The sequence below is a fragment of the Trachypithecus francoisi genome, unplaced genomic scaffold (assembly GCF_009764315.1).
Source record: "Trachypithecus francoisi isolate TF-2019V2 unplaced genomic scaffold, Tfra_2.0 Lachesis_group13, whole genome shotgun sequence".
Taxonomy (NCBI): domain Eukaryota; kingdom Metazoa; phylum Chordata; class Mammalia; order Primates; family Cercopithecidae; genus Trachypithecus; species Trachypithecus francoisi.
This window is the reverse complement of record NW_022681458.1, coordinates 88,967,221-88,983,972: the sequence shown is the minus strand read 5'-3', so window position 1 is coordinate 88,983,972 and position 16,752 is coordinate 88,967,221. Positions and strand designations below refer to the sequence as shown.

The window sequence follows — 16,752 nt, the reverse complement described above, 5'->3', positions numbered from 1 at the left end:
ATGGATGGAGCTGGAGGCTTCTATAGTAAGTAAAATAACACAAGAACAGGAAACCAAATACTGCATGTTCTCAGTTGTAAGTGGGTGCTAAACAAGAACATGTGGACACAAAGAGGGGAACAACAGGCACCAAGACCTACTTGAGAGTGGAGTCTTGGAGGAGGGAGAGGATCAGAAAAATGCCTATGGAGTACTGTGTTTATTCTTGGGTGATGAAATAATCTGTACACCAGTCCCCTGTGACAAGCAGTTTACCTGTATAACAAACCTGCACATGTACCCCTGAACCTAACATAGAAGTTATAATAATAATAAAAAAAGAATGCCTTAAGAGTTCATGTAAGAGTAAGGGAGATAGAATGCAAGTGGAAATTACAAGGAAATATTGGGATGGCCAAGAGATACAGTGTTTTCTCTATAGTAGAGGAAGAAAATACAGTAAATTTGAAAAAGGTGGCAGAAACAATGGACAAAAAACTAACAAATATATCCTGCAGAGCCAATTAAAAACTGAAATAAAAAATCCAGGTCAGATGACATTTATAATTGAAAAAAGACTATGGACAGGAAATAAGATGAATAAAAAGGGATATTAGAAATATCATAAGGATAAACATAATTTAAATATGTTAAAATACATCTATAATTTTGAAAATACATATAGAAAAAAATCCATGTATCAGGTTCGTGGGCTTTATTTATTTAGATTGCTGTCTTTGTACATATCTTTGCCAGAAATATGAAGCAAAAAGGAAAATAAAAGTTGATTGCTATTCTGCTGGAGTGGAGCTGAATGGATGTGGGAAATCAGAGAATTTTTGTACTGATTACAGCTTTTTGCAGGAAGGGGAATCATAAGAATATTTTCTTCTCAGTTTGAACACTTTCATTTCACAGAAATTAATAGATAAGAGACTTTGAACTGGAGTACACCTACTGATTTGTTCTGATGTCAGTCTTTAGAATGTATTTACTATGCTTTTCAAAACCAAAAGAAAATATCATAATCATTCAGCCACATAAATAGTGGAAGCTTTTCCTTGGACTAAACAGATCTTTTGATCTTGAAGCTTTATACCTTTCCCATTTAAGTTATAAAAATATATAATCTTTACAGAAAATGTATAGACTGTTTCCTTTTAGAATTTTACCCTTGTCTCAAAAATAAACTAGAATTAGAAAAGCTGTTAATAACTAATCACTTCTCTCTGCTATCATACCAATTATAAAGACTCATTTTAAGAAAGGAGACTTTATAGTTGAGGTAAACTTAGGTAGGTGATAATCATTCCTCCCCCAACCCTTACTTTCCACCCTCTCCCAGTCCACTACCATGTTCTGCACAGCTAACTTCTGGTGGATAATGTGTAAAGAAAAACTGTTTTCAGAAATCACGTTAATTAGCAATGACTGCCATGAATTGATATATGGCAATGAATATTTTAGAGACTCAGAGATATATTATTTAATAATTATATCAAAGTAATAAGGTCATTTGCAGTAGTGTTTTTATTTTTATTTTTTATTTTTTAATTTTAATTTTTTTATTTTTTGAGACAGAGTCTCCCTCTGTCGCCCAGGCTGGAGTGCAGTGGCATGATCTGGGCTCACTGCAACCTCCGCAATTCCCCTGCCTCAGCCTCCTGAGTAGCTGGGATTATAGGCGCCCGCCACCATGCTCGGCTAATTTTTGTATTTTTAATAGAGACGGGGTTTCACTGTGTTCACCAGGCTGGTCTCAACAGGCTGGTCTCAAACTCCTAACTTCAAGTGATCCTCCCACATCAGCCTCCCAAAGTGCTAGAATTACAGGCATGAGCCACTGGTCCTGGCCTGAAATACCATTTTTAGATTAGACATTTAAAAACAGAAAAAAAAATTTATGTATAAGTTAATAGCCTTCATTAATTCAGACTGCTGCTTTTGTACATATCTTTGCTAGAAATGTGAAGCGAAAAGGAAAATAAAATATTGATTGCTGTTCTGCTGGATTAATAGCAAATTATAATAGAACCGATTACATCAGTTATATACTGCTACTATATTTGTTAAGTACTTTTTTGGCTTTTGAATAAAATCATACTCTACCTTGCTCACTTTTAACAGGGAAAGTATTTTCTTCATATTGATTTGATTTTGGAATATGATTTTTTGTTAAATCTCAATCATGATTTTTAAAAATTTCCAACTTTTATTTTTAAATTCAGGGGCACATGCGCAGGATGTACAGGTTTGTTACATAGGTAAATGTGTTCCATGGTGGTTTGGTGCACAGATCACCCCATCACCTATGTATTAAGCCCAGCATCCATTAGCTGTTCTTCCTGATGCACTCCTTCTTCCCACCCCCTAGCCTCAGATAGGCCCTACTGTGTTTTGTTTGCCACCATGTGTCTATGTGTTCTCATCCTTCAGCTCCCACTTATAAATGAGAACACATGGTACTTGGTTTTCTGTTCTGCATTAGTTTGCTAAGGATAATGGCCCCCAGCTCCATCCGTATTCCTGCACACGACATGATCTCATTCTTTTTTATGGCTGCATAATATTCTATGGTGTATATATACCACATTTTCTTTATCCAGTCTGTTGTTGATGGACATTTAGATTGATTCCATGTCGTTCTGCAGTGAACATATGTCTGTATGTATATTTATAATAGAACAGTTTATATTCCTTTGGGTACATACGCCATAATGAGATTGCTGGAGCGAATGGCATTTCTGCCCTCTAGGTCTTAGAGGAATTGCCACGCTGTCTTCCACAATGGTTGAACTAATTTACATTCTCACCAACAGTGTATAAGTGACCCTTTTTCTCCACAACCTCGTCAGCATCTGTTGTTATTTTACTTTTTAATAATGGCTATTCTTATTGGTGGGAGATGGTATCTCATTGTGGTTTTGATTTGCATTTCTCTAATGATCAATGATGTTGAGCTTTTTTTCATGTTTGTTGGCCATGTGTATGTTTTCTTTTGAAAATGTCGTTCTCTCTTTGGGAGCACATTTACTAAAATTGGAACGATACAGAGAAGATTAGCATGGCTCCTGCACAAGGATGACACGCAAACTCGTGAAGCGTTCCATATTTTTTCAGCAATATTCTATCTTCTGTAGCCTCTGCTGCTGATACTCAGGCAAACAGGGTCTGGACTGGAACTCAAGCAATCTCCAGCAGACCTACAGCTGAGGGTCCTGACTGTTAGAAGGAAAACTAACAAACAGAAAGGACACGCACACCAAAACCCCATCAGTAAGTCACCAGCATCAAAGACCAAAGGCAGATAAAACCACAAAGACGGGGAAAAAGCAGGGCAGAAAAGCTGGAAATTCAAAAAATGAGAGCACATCTCCCCCTCCAAAGGAATGCAGCTCATCGCCAGCAATGGATCAAAGCTGGACAGAGAATGACTTCGACGAGTTGAGAGGAGAAGGCTTCAGTTGATCAAACTTCTAGACCTAAAGGAGGAACTATGTAGCCAGTGCAAAGAAACTAAAAATCTTAAAAAAGAATGGAAGAATGGATAACTAGAATAATCAATGCAGAGAAGGCCATAAACGAATGGACAGAGATAAAAACCGTGACACGAGAGATACGTGACAAATGCACAAGCTTCAGTAACCGACTCGATCAACTGGAAGAAAGAGTATCAATGATTGAAGATCAAATGAATGAAATGAAGTGAGAAGAGAAGTCTAGAGAAAAAAAAAAAGGAAAAAGAAATGAACAAAGCCTCCAAGAAATATGGGATTATGTGAAAAGACCAAATCTATGTCTGATTGGTGTGCCTGAAAGTGAGGGGGAAAATGGAACCAAGTTGGAAAACACTTCAGAATATCATCCAGGAGAATTTCCCCAACCTAATAAGGCAGGCCAACATTCAAATTCAGGAAATACAAAGAACGCCACAAAGATGCTCTTTGAGAAGAGCAACACCAAGACACATAATTGTTAGATTCACCAAAGTTGAAATGAAGGAAAAATTGTTAAGGGCAGCCAGAGAGAAAGGTCGGGTTACGCACATAGGGAAGCCCATCAGACTAACAGCAGATCTCTCGGCAGAAACTCTACAAGCCAGAAGAGAGTGGGGGCCAATATTCAACATTCTTAAAGAAAAGAATTTTCAACAGAGAATTTCATATTCAGCCAAACTAAGTTTCATAAGTGAAGGAGAAATAAAATCCTTTACAGACAAGCAAATGCTTAGAGATTTTGTCACCACCAGGCCTGCCCTACAAGAGATCCTAAAGGAAGTACTAAACATGGAAAAGAACGACCGGTACCAGCCATTGCAAAAACATGCCAAAATGTAAAGACCATTGATGCTAGGAAGAAACTGCATCAACTAACGAGAAAAATAACCAGCTAATATCACAATGATAGGATCAAGTTCACACAAATCAATATTAACCTTAAATGTAAATGGGCTAAATGGTCCAATTAAAAGACACAGACTGGCAAATTGGATAGAGTCAAGACCCATCAGTTTGCTGTATTCAGGAGACCCATCTCACATGCAGAGACACACATAGGCTCAAAATAAAGGGATGGAGGAAGATCTACCAAGCAAATGGAGAACAAAAAAAAGCAGGGGTTGCAATCTCAGTCTCTGATAAAACAGACTTTAAACCATCAAAGATCAAAAGAGACAAGGCCATTACATAATGGTAAAGGGATCAATTCAACAGGAAGAGCTAACTATCCTAAATATATATGCGCCAAATACAGGAGCACCCAGATTCATAAAGCAAGTCCTTAGAGACTTACAAAGAGACTTAGACTCCCATACAATAATAATGGGAGAATTCAACACCCCACTGTCAATGTTAGACAGGTCAATGAGACAGAAAGTTAACAAGGATATCCAGGAATTGAACTCAACTCTGAACCAAGCAGACCTAATAGACATCTACAGAACTCTCCACTCCAAATTAACAGAATATACTTTCTTCTCAGCACCACATCGCACTTATTCCAAAATTGACCACATAATTGGAAGTAAAGCACTCCTCAGCAAATATAAAAGAACAGAAATTATAACAAACTCTCTCTCAGACCACAGTGCAATCAAACTAGAACTCAGGACTAAGAAACTCAATCAAAACTGCTCAACTACATGGGAACTGAACAACCTGCTCCTGAATGACTACTGGGTACATAACGAAATGAAGGCAGAAATAAAGATGTTCTTTGAAACCAATGAGAACAAAGATACAACATACTAGAATCTCTAGGACACATTTCAAGCAGTGTGTAGAGGGAAATTTATAGCACTAAATGCCCACAAGAGACAGCTGGAAAGATCTAAAATTGACACCCTAACATCACAGTTAAAAGAACTAGAGAAGCAAGAGCAAACACATTCAAAAGCTAGCAGAAGGCAAGAAATAACTAAGATCAGAGCAGAACTGAAGGAGATAGAGACACAAAAAACCCTCCAAAAATCAATGAATCCAGGAGTTGGTTTTTTGAAAAGATCAACAAAATTGATAGACCGCTAGCAAGACTAATAAAGAAGAAAAGAGAGAAGAATCAAATAGACGCAATAAAAAATGATAAAGGGGATATCACCACTGACCCCACAGAAATACAGACTACCATCAGAGAATACTGTAAACACCTCTACGCAAATAAACTAGAAAAACTAGAAGAAATGGATAATTTCCTGGACACTTACACTCTCCGAAGACTAAACCAAGAAGAAATTGAATCCCTGAATAGACCAATGTCAGGCTCTGAAATTGAGGCAATAGTTAATAGCCTACCAACCAAAAGAAGTCCAGGACCAGATGGATTCACAGCCAAATTCTACCAGAGGTACATGGAGGAGCTGGTACCATTCCTTCTGAAACTATTCCAATCAATAAAAAAAGAGGGAATCCTCCCTAACTCATTTTCTGAGGCCAACATCATCCTGATACCAAAGCCTGGCAGACCAATATCCCTGATGAACGTCGATGCAAAAATCCTCAATAAAATACTGGCAAACTGAATCCAGCAGAACATCAAAAAGTTTATCCACCACGATCATGTGGGCTTCATCCCTGGGATGCAAGGCTGGTTCAACATACACAAATCAATAAATGTAATCCAGCATATAAACAGAACCAAAGACAAAAACCACATGATTATCTCAATAGATGCAGCAAAGGCCTTTGACAAAATTCAACAGCCCTTCATGCTAAAAACTCTTAGTAAACTAGGTATTAATGGAACATATCTCAAAATAATAAGAGCTATTTATGACAAACCCACAGCCAATATCATACTGAATGGACAAAAACTGGAAGCATTCCCTTTGAAAACTGGCCCAAGACAGGGATGCCCTCTCTCACCACTTGTATTCAACATAATGTTGGAAGTTCTGGCTAGGGCAATCAGGCAAGAGAAAGAAATCAAGGGTATTCAGTTAGGAAAAGAAGAAGTCAAATTGTCCCTGTTTGGAGATGACACGATTGTATATTTAGAAAACCCCATCGTCTCAGCCCAAAATCTCCTTAAACTGGTAAGCAACGTCAGCAGTCTCAGGATACAAAATTAATGTGCAAAATCACAAGCATTCTTATACACCAGTAACAGACAAACAGAGAGCCAAATCATGAATGAACTTCCATTCACAATTGCTTCAAAGAGAATAAAATACCTAGGAATCCAACTTACAAGGAATGTAAAGGACCTCTTCAAGGAGAACTACAAACCACTGCTCAGTGAAATCAAAGAGGACACAAACAAATGGAAGAACATACCATGCTCATGGATAGGAAGAATCAATACTGTGAAAATAGCCATACTGCCCAAGGTAATTTATAGATTCAATGCCATTGCCATCAAGCTACCAATGACTTTCTTCATAGAATTGGAAAAACTGCTTTAAAGTTCATATGGTACCAAAAAAAAGCCCGCATTGCCAAGACAATCCTATGTCAAAAAACAAAGCTGGAGGCATCACGCTACCTGACTTCAAACTATACTATAAGGCTACAGTAACCAAAACAGCATGGTACTGGTACCAAAACAGAGATATAGACCAATGGAACAGAACAGAGCCCTCAGAAATAATACCACACATCTACAGTCATCTGATCTTTGACAAACCTGAGAAAAACAAGAAATGGGGAAAGGATTCCCTGTTTAATAAATGGTGCTGGGAAAACTGGCTAGCCATAAGTAAAAAGCTGAAACTGGATCCTTTCCTTACTCCTTATACGAAAATTAATTCTAGATGGATTAGAGACTTAAATGTTAGACCTAAAACCATAAAAACCCTAGACGAAAACCTAAGTAATACCATTCAGGACATAGGCATGGGCAAGGACTTCATGTCTAAAACACCAAAAGCAAAGGCAACAAAAGCCAAAATTGACAAATGGGATCTAATTAAACTAAAGAGCTTCTGGACAGCAAAAGAAACTACCATCAGAGTGAACAGGCAACCTACAGAATGGGAGAAAATGTTTGCAATCTACTCATCTGACAAAGGGCTAATATCCAGAACCTACAAAGAACTCAAACAAATTTACAAGAAAAAAACAACCCCATCAAAAAGTGGGCAAGTGATATGAACAGACATTTCTCAAAAGAAGACATGCACACACCAACATATACATGAAAAAATGCTTGTCATCACTCGCCATCAGAGAAATGCCAATCAAAACCACAATGACATACCATCTCACACCAGTTAGAATGGCAATCATTAAAAAGTCAGGAAACAATAGGTACTGGAGAGGATGTGGAGAAATGGGAACACTTTTACACTGTTGGTGGGATTGTAAAGTGGTTCAACCATTGTGGAAAACAGTATGGCGATTCCTCAAGGATCTAGAGCTATAAATACCATATGACCCAGCATCTCATTACTGGGTATGTACCCAAAGGATTATAAATCATGCTGCTATAAAGACACATGCACACGTATGTTTATTGTGGTACTATTTGCAATAGCAAAGACTTGGAATCAACCCAAATGTCCATCAGTGACAGACTGGATTAAGAAAATGTGGCATATATACACCGTGGAATACTATGCAGCCATAAAAAAGGATGCGTTCGCGTCCTTTGTAGGGACATAGATGCAGCTGGAAACCATCATTCTCAGCAAACTATCGCAAGAACAGAAAACCAAACACTGCATGTTCTCACTCATAGTTGGGAATTGAATGATGAGATCACTTAGATTCTGGAAAGGGAACATCGCAGACTGGGGCCTATTATGGGGAGGGGAAGGGGGGAGGGATGGCATTGAGAGTTATACCTGATGTAAATGGTGAGTTGATGGGTGCTGATGAGTTGATGGGTGCAGCACACCAACATGGCACAAGTAAACATATGTAACAAACCTGCACGTTGTGCACATGTTCCCTAGAACTTAAAGTATAATAGAAAAAAAAAGAAAATGTCTGTTCATGTCCTTTGTGCAATTTTTGATGGTGTTGTTTTTGACTTGTAAATTTGCTTAAGTTCCTTATAGATGTTAGATATTAGGCTTTTGTCAGATGGCTAGATAACAAAAATTTTTTCCCATTCTGTAGGTTGTCTGTTTATTTTGTTGATAATTTATTTTTTTGTGCAGAAGCTCTTTAGTTTAATTTGATCCCATTTGTCAATTTTTGCTTTTGTTGCAATTGCTTTGGAATGGAATCTTGGCCTGTGCCTACATCCTGAATGGTATTGCCTAGATTTTCTCCTAGGGGTTTTATAGTTTTGGTTTTGTATTCAAATCTTTAATCCATCTTGAATTGATTTTTGTATATGGTGTAAGGAAGGGGTCCAGTTTCAGTTTTCTGCATATGACTAACCAGTTCTCCCAGCACTATTTATTAAATAGGGAATGCTTTCCCCATTGTTCGTTTTTGTCAGGTTTGTCAAAGATCGGATAGTTGTAGGTGTGCAGTCTTATTTCTGGTGTCTGTTCTTGTGCCAGTACCATGCTGTTTTGGTTACTTGAGCTGTGTAGTATAGTTTGGCATCAGGTAGCATGAAGCCTGCAGCTTTTTTGTTTTTGCTTAGGATTGTCTTGGCTATTTGGGCTCTTTTTTTCGTTCCATATGAATTTTAAAATTCTTTTTCCTAATTCTGTGAGGAATGTCAACGGTAGTTTAATGAAAATAGCATTGAATCTATAAATTGCTTTAGGCAGGATGACCATTTTCACGATATTGATTCTTCCTATCTGTGAGCATGGAATGTTTCTCCATTTGTTTGTGTCATCTCTGATTTATTTTAGCAGTGCTTTGTAGTTCTCCTTGAAGAGGTCCTTCACTTCCCTTGTTGGTGGTATTTCTAAGTATTTTATTCTTTTTGTGGCAGTTGTGAATGGAAGTTCATTCATGATTAGGTTGTATGCCTGTTGTTGGTGTATAGGATTGCTAGCAATTTTTGCACATTGATTTTGTATCCTTAAACTTTGCTAAAGTTGCTTATCAGATTAAGAATCTTTTGGGCTGAGATGATGGAGCTTTCTAGATATAGGATCATGTTACCTGCGAATGAAGATAGTTTGACTTCCTCTCTTCCTATTCTAATACGCTTTATTTCTTTCTCTTGCCTGTCAATCATGATTTTTTTCAAATTGTTGTACACCATTGATAGGAGACAATGCTTTTCTAAAGCAAAAATCACTAAGGGTTTCAGATACCTCAAGTTGCATGTGATTTTAATCTAAATCATATTAAAAAAATAATGTTCTGGGGTTCAAGTATGTATGATTTTAATACATTAAAGTTTATTTACATGAGATGAATATACGATTTATTGGTGTTTTTTCTTTTCTAAAGATTTAACTGGATTTGAGGGAAATACAGGTGGCAATGATGAGAATAGTTAGAAGTGAGTAGTCTTTTCACTTTCAATAATCACTTTTAAATATGGTCCTGATGGATTTAAGGTTGTATTTGTTTGAAACAAAAGCCACATATACAACTAGAAAGAGAAAGTTCCTGAATTTTGATTACGAGTCCAGGTTTGAAAAGTTAGCCATTTTCTTCAAAAGAATATGAAGTTTTAAAATAATTTCACATTTGAGGCAAACTTTTATCTTTCCGGAGTCTGTAATACTAGAGACTAGTGAAAGTTAGAATTTTGGAAGCAGATTACTTAAATCAGGCTTCGTTTTAACGGGGAATTCTGTCTTCCTTTTCTTTCTCATTTATTTCGTTTTATGAATAACCCTTGACAGTTCTTTGGGTCTGTTGGTCTATGTTTGCATGGTTTTCATGACTCTGTGGGTGCCATATACTCACATGCACATCAACACAAATAGCAAATGAGTCAGAAATTTAGTCCGTATCACTATTATTGGTGATTTTCTTATTACTTTAAATTAAAACACATATCTTCCCCATTATTCAGATAACAGATACTATTTCTAGCTACTGTGTAAAAATCACAAAACGAATTAGAGAAACACAACAAAAGTTCCCACATTTGCACATTTTTTTTCCAGTGCTTGTATATGAATGATTTAAAAATCAGTTACAATCATAGTGCATATATAAGTAGACATTGTAATTTTAAAAAATAGTGTCATAATATCTCTTACCTAAAGCCTTTTCTCAATAGGGGGTATTTAAAAGAGTGTCCAGTGGAGAAATTACTAGTTCAAAGTATATGATAATTTTTAAGAAAATAGGTCAAAAATCTTATTTTTAATAAGTGCTATTTCTTTCCAAAAACGTTTTTACCAATTTATATTTCCATCTGCAAAGAAAGAAAGGACCCATTTATCCCATATTTGCCAAAATATAATTTTGTTACAAATAGTGTTTAATTTTAATTTATAGTCCTTTAATATGCACAATTATTAATTAAATTAATTAGAAGTTTTGCCAGATGATAGGGGAAATGTTGCTTTGTTTACAGGTTGGATTTTCATGACTTGTACACATAATGGTAATCTCTCCTTACCTGTTACATCTTGCATTACATTTTTCCTTTTCTCCTGTATTTGTGGCAGATTTTCTTACTTTATAGCTTCTCTGTGCTTTCTATTAATGGATTATACACTCCATTATATTAGTTGCTTTATATTGATTAACAAATTATCATCTTTAGCAATGTTATATGACAAGTTTGCTTTGCTAATAAGAATATGAATTTTAAGTCCATGGTGACTTGATACTTTTACTTTACTGTTAATTAATTGGCGAGTATTCAATATTTGGAATATTTAGTTCTTTATGTAATTATTTACTTCTTTCCTCTAATTGCCTGTCTTTTAAGGCACTTAACTTATGAATAATAACTTTACCAGGAAGTTTGCAGGAAAAAAACCAAAGCTGCAAGTCAAATTATGAAGTACGTTCATATAAGCTTTAATGAGTTGTTTTGTTTTTTTCCCCAGAGGGAGAGGATGACTATTTCACCTATTAATACTTTATTATCTAGTTTAAGAAAAGAGTGCATTTATTCCGTGGATAAGATGTGATTAAAAATCAATCATTAAAATATAGGAGCAGACAAATAAAACTTTGTTTACATTTGTGCAATTGTAGTATGCCTCTAGAGTACCCTGTAAAAGCCCCTTCTTCATCTCTCCTGTGTGCTACTAGGGGTTCTTTTGTGTCTAGGGTTCTGTGCTTTTGTTTGACTTTATTTCACTTTCTATCCCCCAATAATTGTCAACCAGACTAGTCGGAGTGACTTTGACATAATTTTACAAGATAATATAATATTATTCCTCATTATTTTCTACAAATAAATGCCCCTGTTTTGAAATAGAAGCCTACATAAGAAATAACCACATTATTCTACACATTTCAAAGAAAGAACGCTTGTAATACATTCCTTACATATTTTGTCATGAAGAATTCAGAAGCCTTAAGGCCAACTAGGAAGCTGAGGTTTAGATTTTCTAATGGTTTGATGTCTCAGTGGAAACATTTATTTTCTTTTTAATCAGGAGATTTATGGCAGAAGATAGCCAGCTAGCTGACAGATGTCTGCTGGGAACCGTCTAAATGCTCTAGTGTTGTTTTAAATCTCTAGTTTTATATCTACTTGAACATTCTGAATTTTTCCCTTCCCCTCTTGGCGACTATTAATGAACAAGCTTGAACCATTGGTTTGCCATGTTATAAGATGAATACTGAGCAGTCATTAAATGCTATATCAAATGAACCATGAGAAATTTTTAGGTTGATGAATAGGATTTTTAAAATCACTTAATTTCATTATGTTTTTGAGGCTCATATATTCCTTTTTAAAAGCTTTCTTTATGAGGACTTCTCAATTTCATTATATTTTAATAATTATCTATTCCTTTTAAAGCCCCACTATCATATATTTTAGGTTTTGACAGCCATAGCATCTTCATAGAGTGAATATCCCTAAATTCAAGCATGGCTGAAGGGAGCTATGTGTAACAAATTGCCTTGATATACAAGGCATCTGCCTTATAAAAATGTTACTGCTTTCTAAACATTCTCTGTAAATTTAACTCCACCCTTATTTCACTCATTCTGTAGCCAAGTATTGTTTGCCACTTCATTCTCTCAACATTAGTACTTATGTATAAAAACTATCTGTTAAGAGTTTTACATATTGGAATTACTCCATATGTTTCATACATCATTTTCTTATCCCTAATCCACTGCTTTTGTCTATCTCCCGTCCTGGATCCTAAGACAGAAGGTGGGAATTGTGTCTTGTTGTCTGTTTTATTTCATTCTCATATTTATTTTTATTTTTATTTAATTCCAGAGAAAAGTTGAAAATACATCACAGAACTTGCCTATCAGATATGGTGAGGTCGAGTGGGCCACAGCGCTGGCATCACCCCAGTTTGTTAGACATGCCAGCCCTACTCTATTGAAATCTGCATTTTATTTTATTTTTCTTCCCAACATTTATTTTAGGTTTACGGGGGCGGGTGGAGATTTGTTACATGGGTAAATTACATGTTGTGGAGGTTTGGTGTGCAGATTATTTCATCACCCAGGTAATGAGAATAGTACCCAAAAGGTAGTTTTTCAGTTCTTAACCTCCTCATACCCTCCACCTTCAGGCAGGCCCTTGTGTCTATTTTTTCTCCTTTATGTCTATGTGTACTCAATGTTTAGCTTATGCTTATAAGTGACAACATGCTGTATTTGGTTTTTCTGTTCCTGTGTTAATTCTCTTAGGACAATGGCCTCCAGCTCCATCCATGTTGCTGCAAAAGACATGGTTTCATTCTTTTTATGGCTGTATAGTATTCCATGGTGTATATGTAGCACATTTTCTTTATTTAGTCTACCAGTGATGGGCATCTAGGTTGATTCCATGTCATTGCTCTTGTGAGCAGTGCTGCAATGGACATACACATATATATGTCTTAATAGTAAAATGATTTATATTCCTTTGGGTGTATACCTACTAATGAAATTGCTATGTCAAATGGTAGTTCTGTTTTAAACTCCTTGAGAAATCTTCAAAATGTTTTCCCCATTGGCAGAACTAATTTACATTCTCATTAGCAGTGTATAAACGTTCCCTTTTCTCTGCAACTTCACCAGCATCTGTTATTTTTGAATTGTTAATAGCCATTCTGACTGGTGTAAAGTGGTATCTCATTGTGGTTTTGATTTGCATTTCTCTAATTATTAGTGATGTTTATCATTTTTTCTTATGTTTGTGGGTCACATGCATGCCTTTTTTTGAGAAGTGTCTGTTCATGTCCTTTGTCCACTTTTTAATGGGGTTTGTTTTTTGCTTGTTTATTTAAGTTCCTTATAGATTCTGAATATTAGACCTCTGATGGATGCGTAGTTTGTAGATATGTTCTTCATTTCTGAGGGTTGTGAAGGCTGTCTGTTTGTTGTCTGCTTTGCAGAGGCTCTTTAGTTAAGTCCCACTTGGCAATTTTTGTTTTTGTTGCAATTGCTTTTGGCATCTTCATCATGAAATCTTTGCCAGGACCTATGTCCAGAGTAGTATTTCCTAGGTTATCTTCTAGAGTTTTTATAGATTTAGGTTTTGCATTTAAGTATAGTCTATCTGGAGTTGACTTTTACATATGGTGAAAGGAATTTCAATTTTCTGCATATGACTAGCCAGTTATCTCAGCATCATTTATTGAATAGGAAGTCCATTCCTCATTGCTAGTTTTTTTGACTTTGTTGACGATCAGATGACTGTAAGTGTAAGGCTTTATTCCTGGGTTCTTTCTTCTGTTCCACTGGTCTATGTCTGTTTTCCTACCAGTAAGTACCACGCTGTTTTAGTCTTGTGGTGTAGTTTGAAGTCAGGTAGTGTGATTCCTCTGGCTTTGTTTTTCTTGCTTAGTATTGCTTTGGCTATCTGGGCTCTTATTTGGTTCCATATGAACTTAGAATAGGTTTTTTTTCTAATTCTGTGATGAATGTCCTTGCTGGTTTGATGGGATTGGTATTGAATCTGTACATGACTTTGGGCAGTATGGCCATTTTATCAGTATTGATTCTTCCTATTCATGAGCATAGACTGTTTAACCATTGTGTCATCTCTGATTTCTTTCAGCAGTGTTTTGTAATTCTCAATGTAGAGATATTTCATTGCCCTGGGTAGCTGTATTGCTGTATTCCTGAGTGTGTGTGTGTGTGTGTGTGTGTCTGTTGTGGGGATTGCCTCTTTGATTTAGATCTCAGCTCTGACATTATTGGTATATAAAAGTGCTACTGATTTTTGTACATTGATTTTGTATGCTGAAGCTTTGCTGAAGTTGTTCATCAGACCTAGTAGCCTTTTAGCAGAGACTGTAGGGTTTTCTAGTATAAAATCCTATTGTCCACAAACAGAGATAGTTTTATTTCCTCTCTTTCTATTTGGATAGTTTATTTCTCTCTCTTGCTTGGTTATTCTCACTAGGACTCCAGTATGATGCTGAATATGAGTAGTGAGAGTGGGCTTCCTTGTCTTCTTTTAGAACTTAAGGAGAATGTTTCCAACTTTTGCCTATTCAGCGTGGTTTTGTCATAGGTGGCGCTTATTTTAAGGTGCATTCATTTCATGCCTAGTTTGTTGAAGGTTCTTAACATGAAGGCATATTGAATTTTATTGAAAGCCTTTTTTGTGTCTATCAAGATGATCATGTGGTTTTTATTTTTTGTTCTGTTTATGTGTTGAAGCACATTTATTGATTCACGTATGTTGAACCAACCTTGCATCCTAGGGATAAAGCCTACTTGATCACAGTGCATTAACTTTTCGATGTGCTGCTGGATTCAGTTTGCTAGTATGTTGCTTTTAAACCTCTATGAAGATTTTTACATCTATGGTCATCATGGATATTGGCCTGATGTTTTCTCTTTTCATTGTGTTTGTTTTTAGGTTTTGGTATGATAATGATACTGGCCTCACAGAGTAAGTTAGGGAGGGTTTCTTCCCCCTCAATTTTTGGGAAGAGATTCAGTAAGATTGGCACGAGTTCTTTATATGTCTGGTAGAATTTGACTGTTAATCCCTCTCATCCAGGGCTTTATTTGGTTGGTAGGTTTTTTTATTACTTATTCAATTTTGGAACTCAACTAGGAATTTATCCATTTCTTCTGTTTTCTAGTTTGAGGTGTTTACAATAGTGTCTGAGGGTTTTTTGTATTTCTGTGCATTCAGTGATAATGTCTCCTTTGTCACTTATGATTGTGTTTAATTTTCTCTCCCTTTTTATTATTCTAATTAGTGGTTTATTAATCTTATTTATTTTTTCAAAGAACCAACTTTTGGCTTCATTGATCTTTGCTATGGTTTTTCACATCTAAATTTAGTTTAGTTTAGCTCTGTTTCTGGTTATTTCCTTCCTTCTGCTTGCTTTGAAGTCAGTTTGCCCTTGTTTTACTCATTCCTTTAGGAGTGATGTTATGTTGTTAATTTGAGATGTTTTAAACTTTTTCATGTGTGTTATAAACTTTCTTCTTAATACTGCTTTAGCTATGTCCCAGAGATTCTGGTATGTTACATCTTTGTTTTTCATAGTTTCAAAGAATTTCTTGATTTCTACCTTAATTTCATTGTTTGCCCAAAAGTCATTTAAGAGCAGGTTAATTTCCATGTAACTGTATGCTTTTGACAGATCTTCTTCGTTTTTTTTTTTTTTTTTTTCTTTTTTTGAGATGGAGTCTTGCTCTTGTTGCCCAGCCTTGAGTGCAATGGCACAATCTTGGTTCACTGCAACCTCTGCTTCCTGGGTTCAAGTGATTCTCCTGCCTCAGCCTTCCCAGTAGCTGAGATTACAGGGTCCTGCCACCATGCCTGACTGATTTTTGTGTTTTTAGTAGAGATGGGGTTTCACCATATTGGCCAGGCTGGTCTCAAACTCCTGACTCAGGTGATCCCCTCACGCTGGCTTCCCAAAATGCTGGGATTATAGGCATGAGCCAGTGTGCCTAGCCCAATTGATGTCTATTTTTATTGCTCTGTGTTTTGAGAGTGTGGTTGGTAGGATTTCAGCTTTTAAAAAAATTTGTTTATAGTTGCTTTATGGGTGAACATGTGATTGATTTTAGAGTATTTGCCATGTGCAGATGAAAAGGATATATCTTCTGTTTTTAAGGGGTGAAGAGTTCTGTATATATCTGTTAGGTACATTTGGTCAAATGTTGAGTTCAGGTCCTAAATTTCTTTGTTAGTTTTCTGCCTAAATGATCTGTCTAACACTGTTGGTTGCGTGTTGAAATCTCCCATTGTTATTGTGTGGTTAAGTCTCTCTAAGTCTCTTTGTAGGTTCAAGAGAATTTCTGTGTCCCAGTGTTGGTAACAAATATAATGTCCTTCTTTTGTCTTTTTTGATCTTTGTTG

The 16,752-nt window shown here is 36.1% G+C and overlaps 1 protein-coding gene and 1 non-coding gene across 3 annotated transcripts in view; both read left to right on the top strand.

Moving 5' to 3' along the window:
* GALNT13 (polypeptide N-acetylgalactosaminyltransferase 13) overlaps positions 1 to 16,752 on the top strand; it is a 612,297-nt gene that overhangs the window by 46,051 nt on the left and 549,494 nt on the right. The window lies entirely within an intron of this gene.
* On the top strand, positions 2,989 to 3,095 carry LOC117095574. Its single transcript, XR_004442091.1, has one exon. It is a non-coding gene; the product is annotated as a U6 spliceosomal RNA (small nuclear RNA).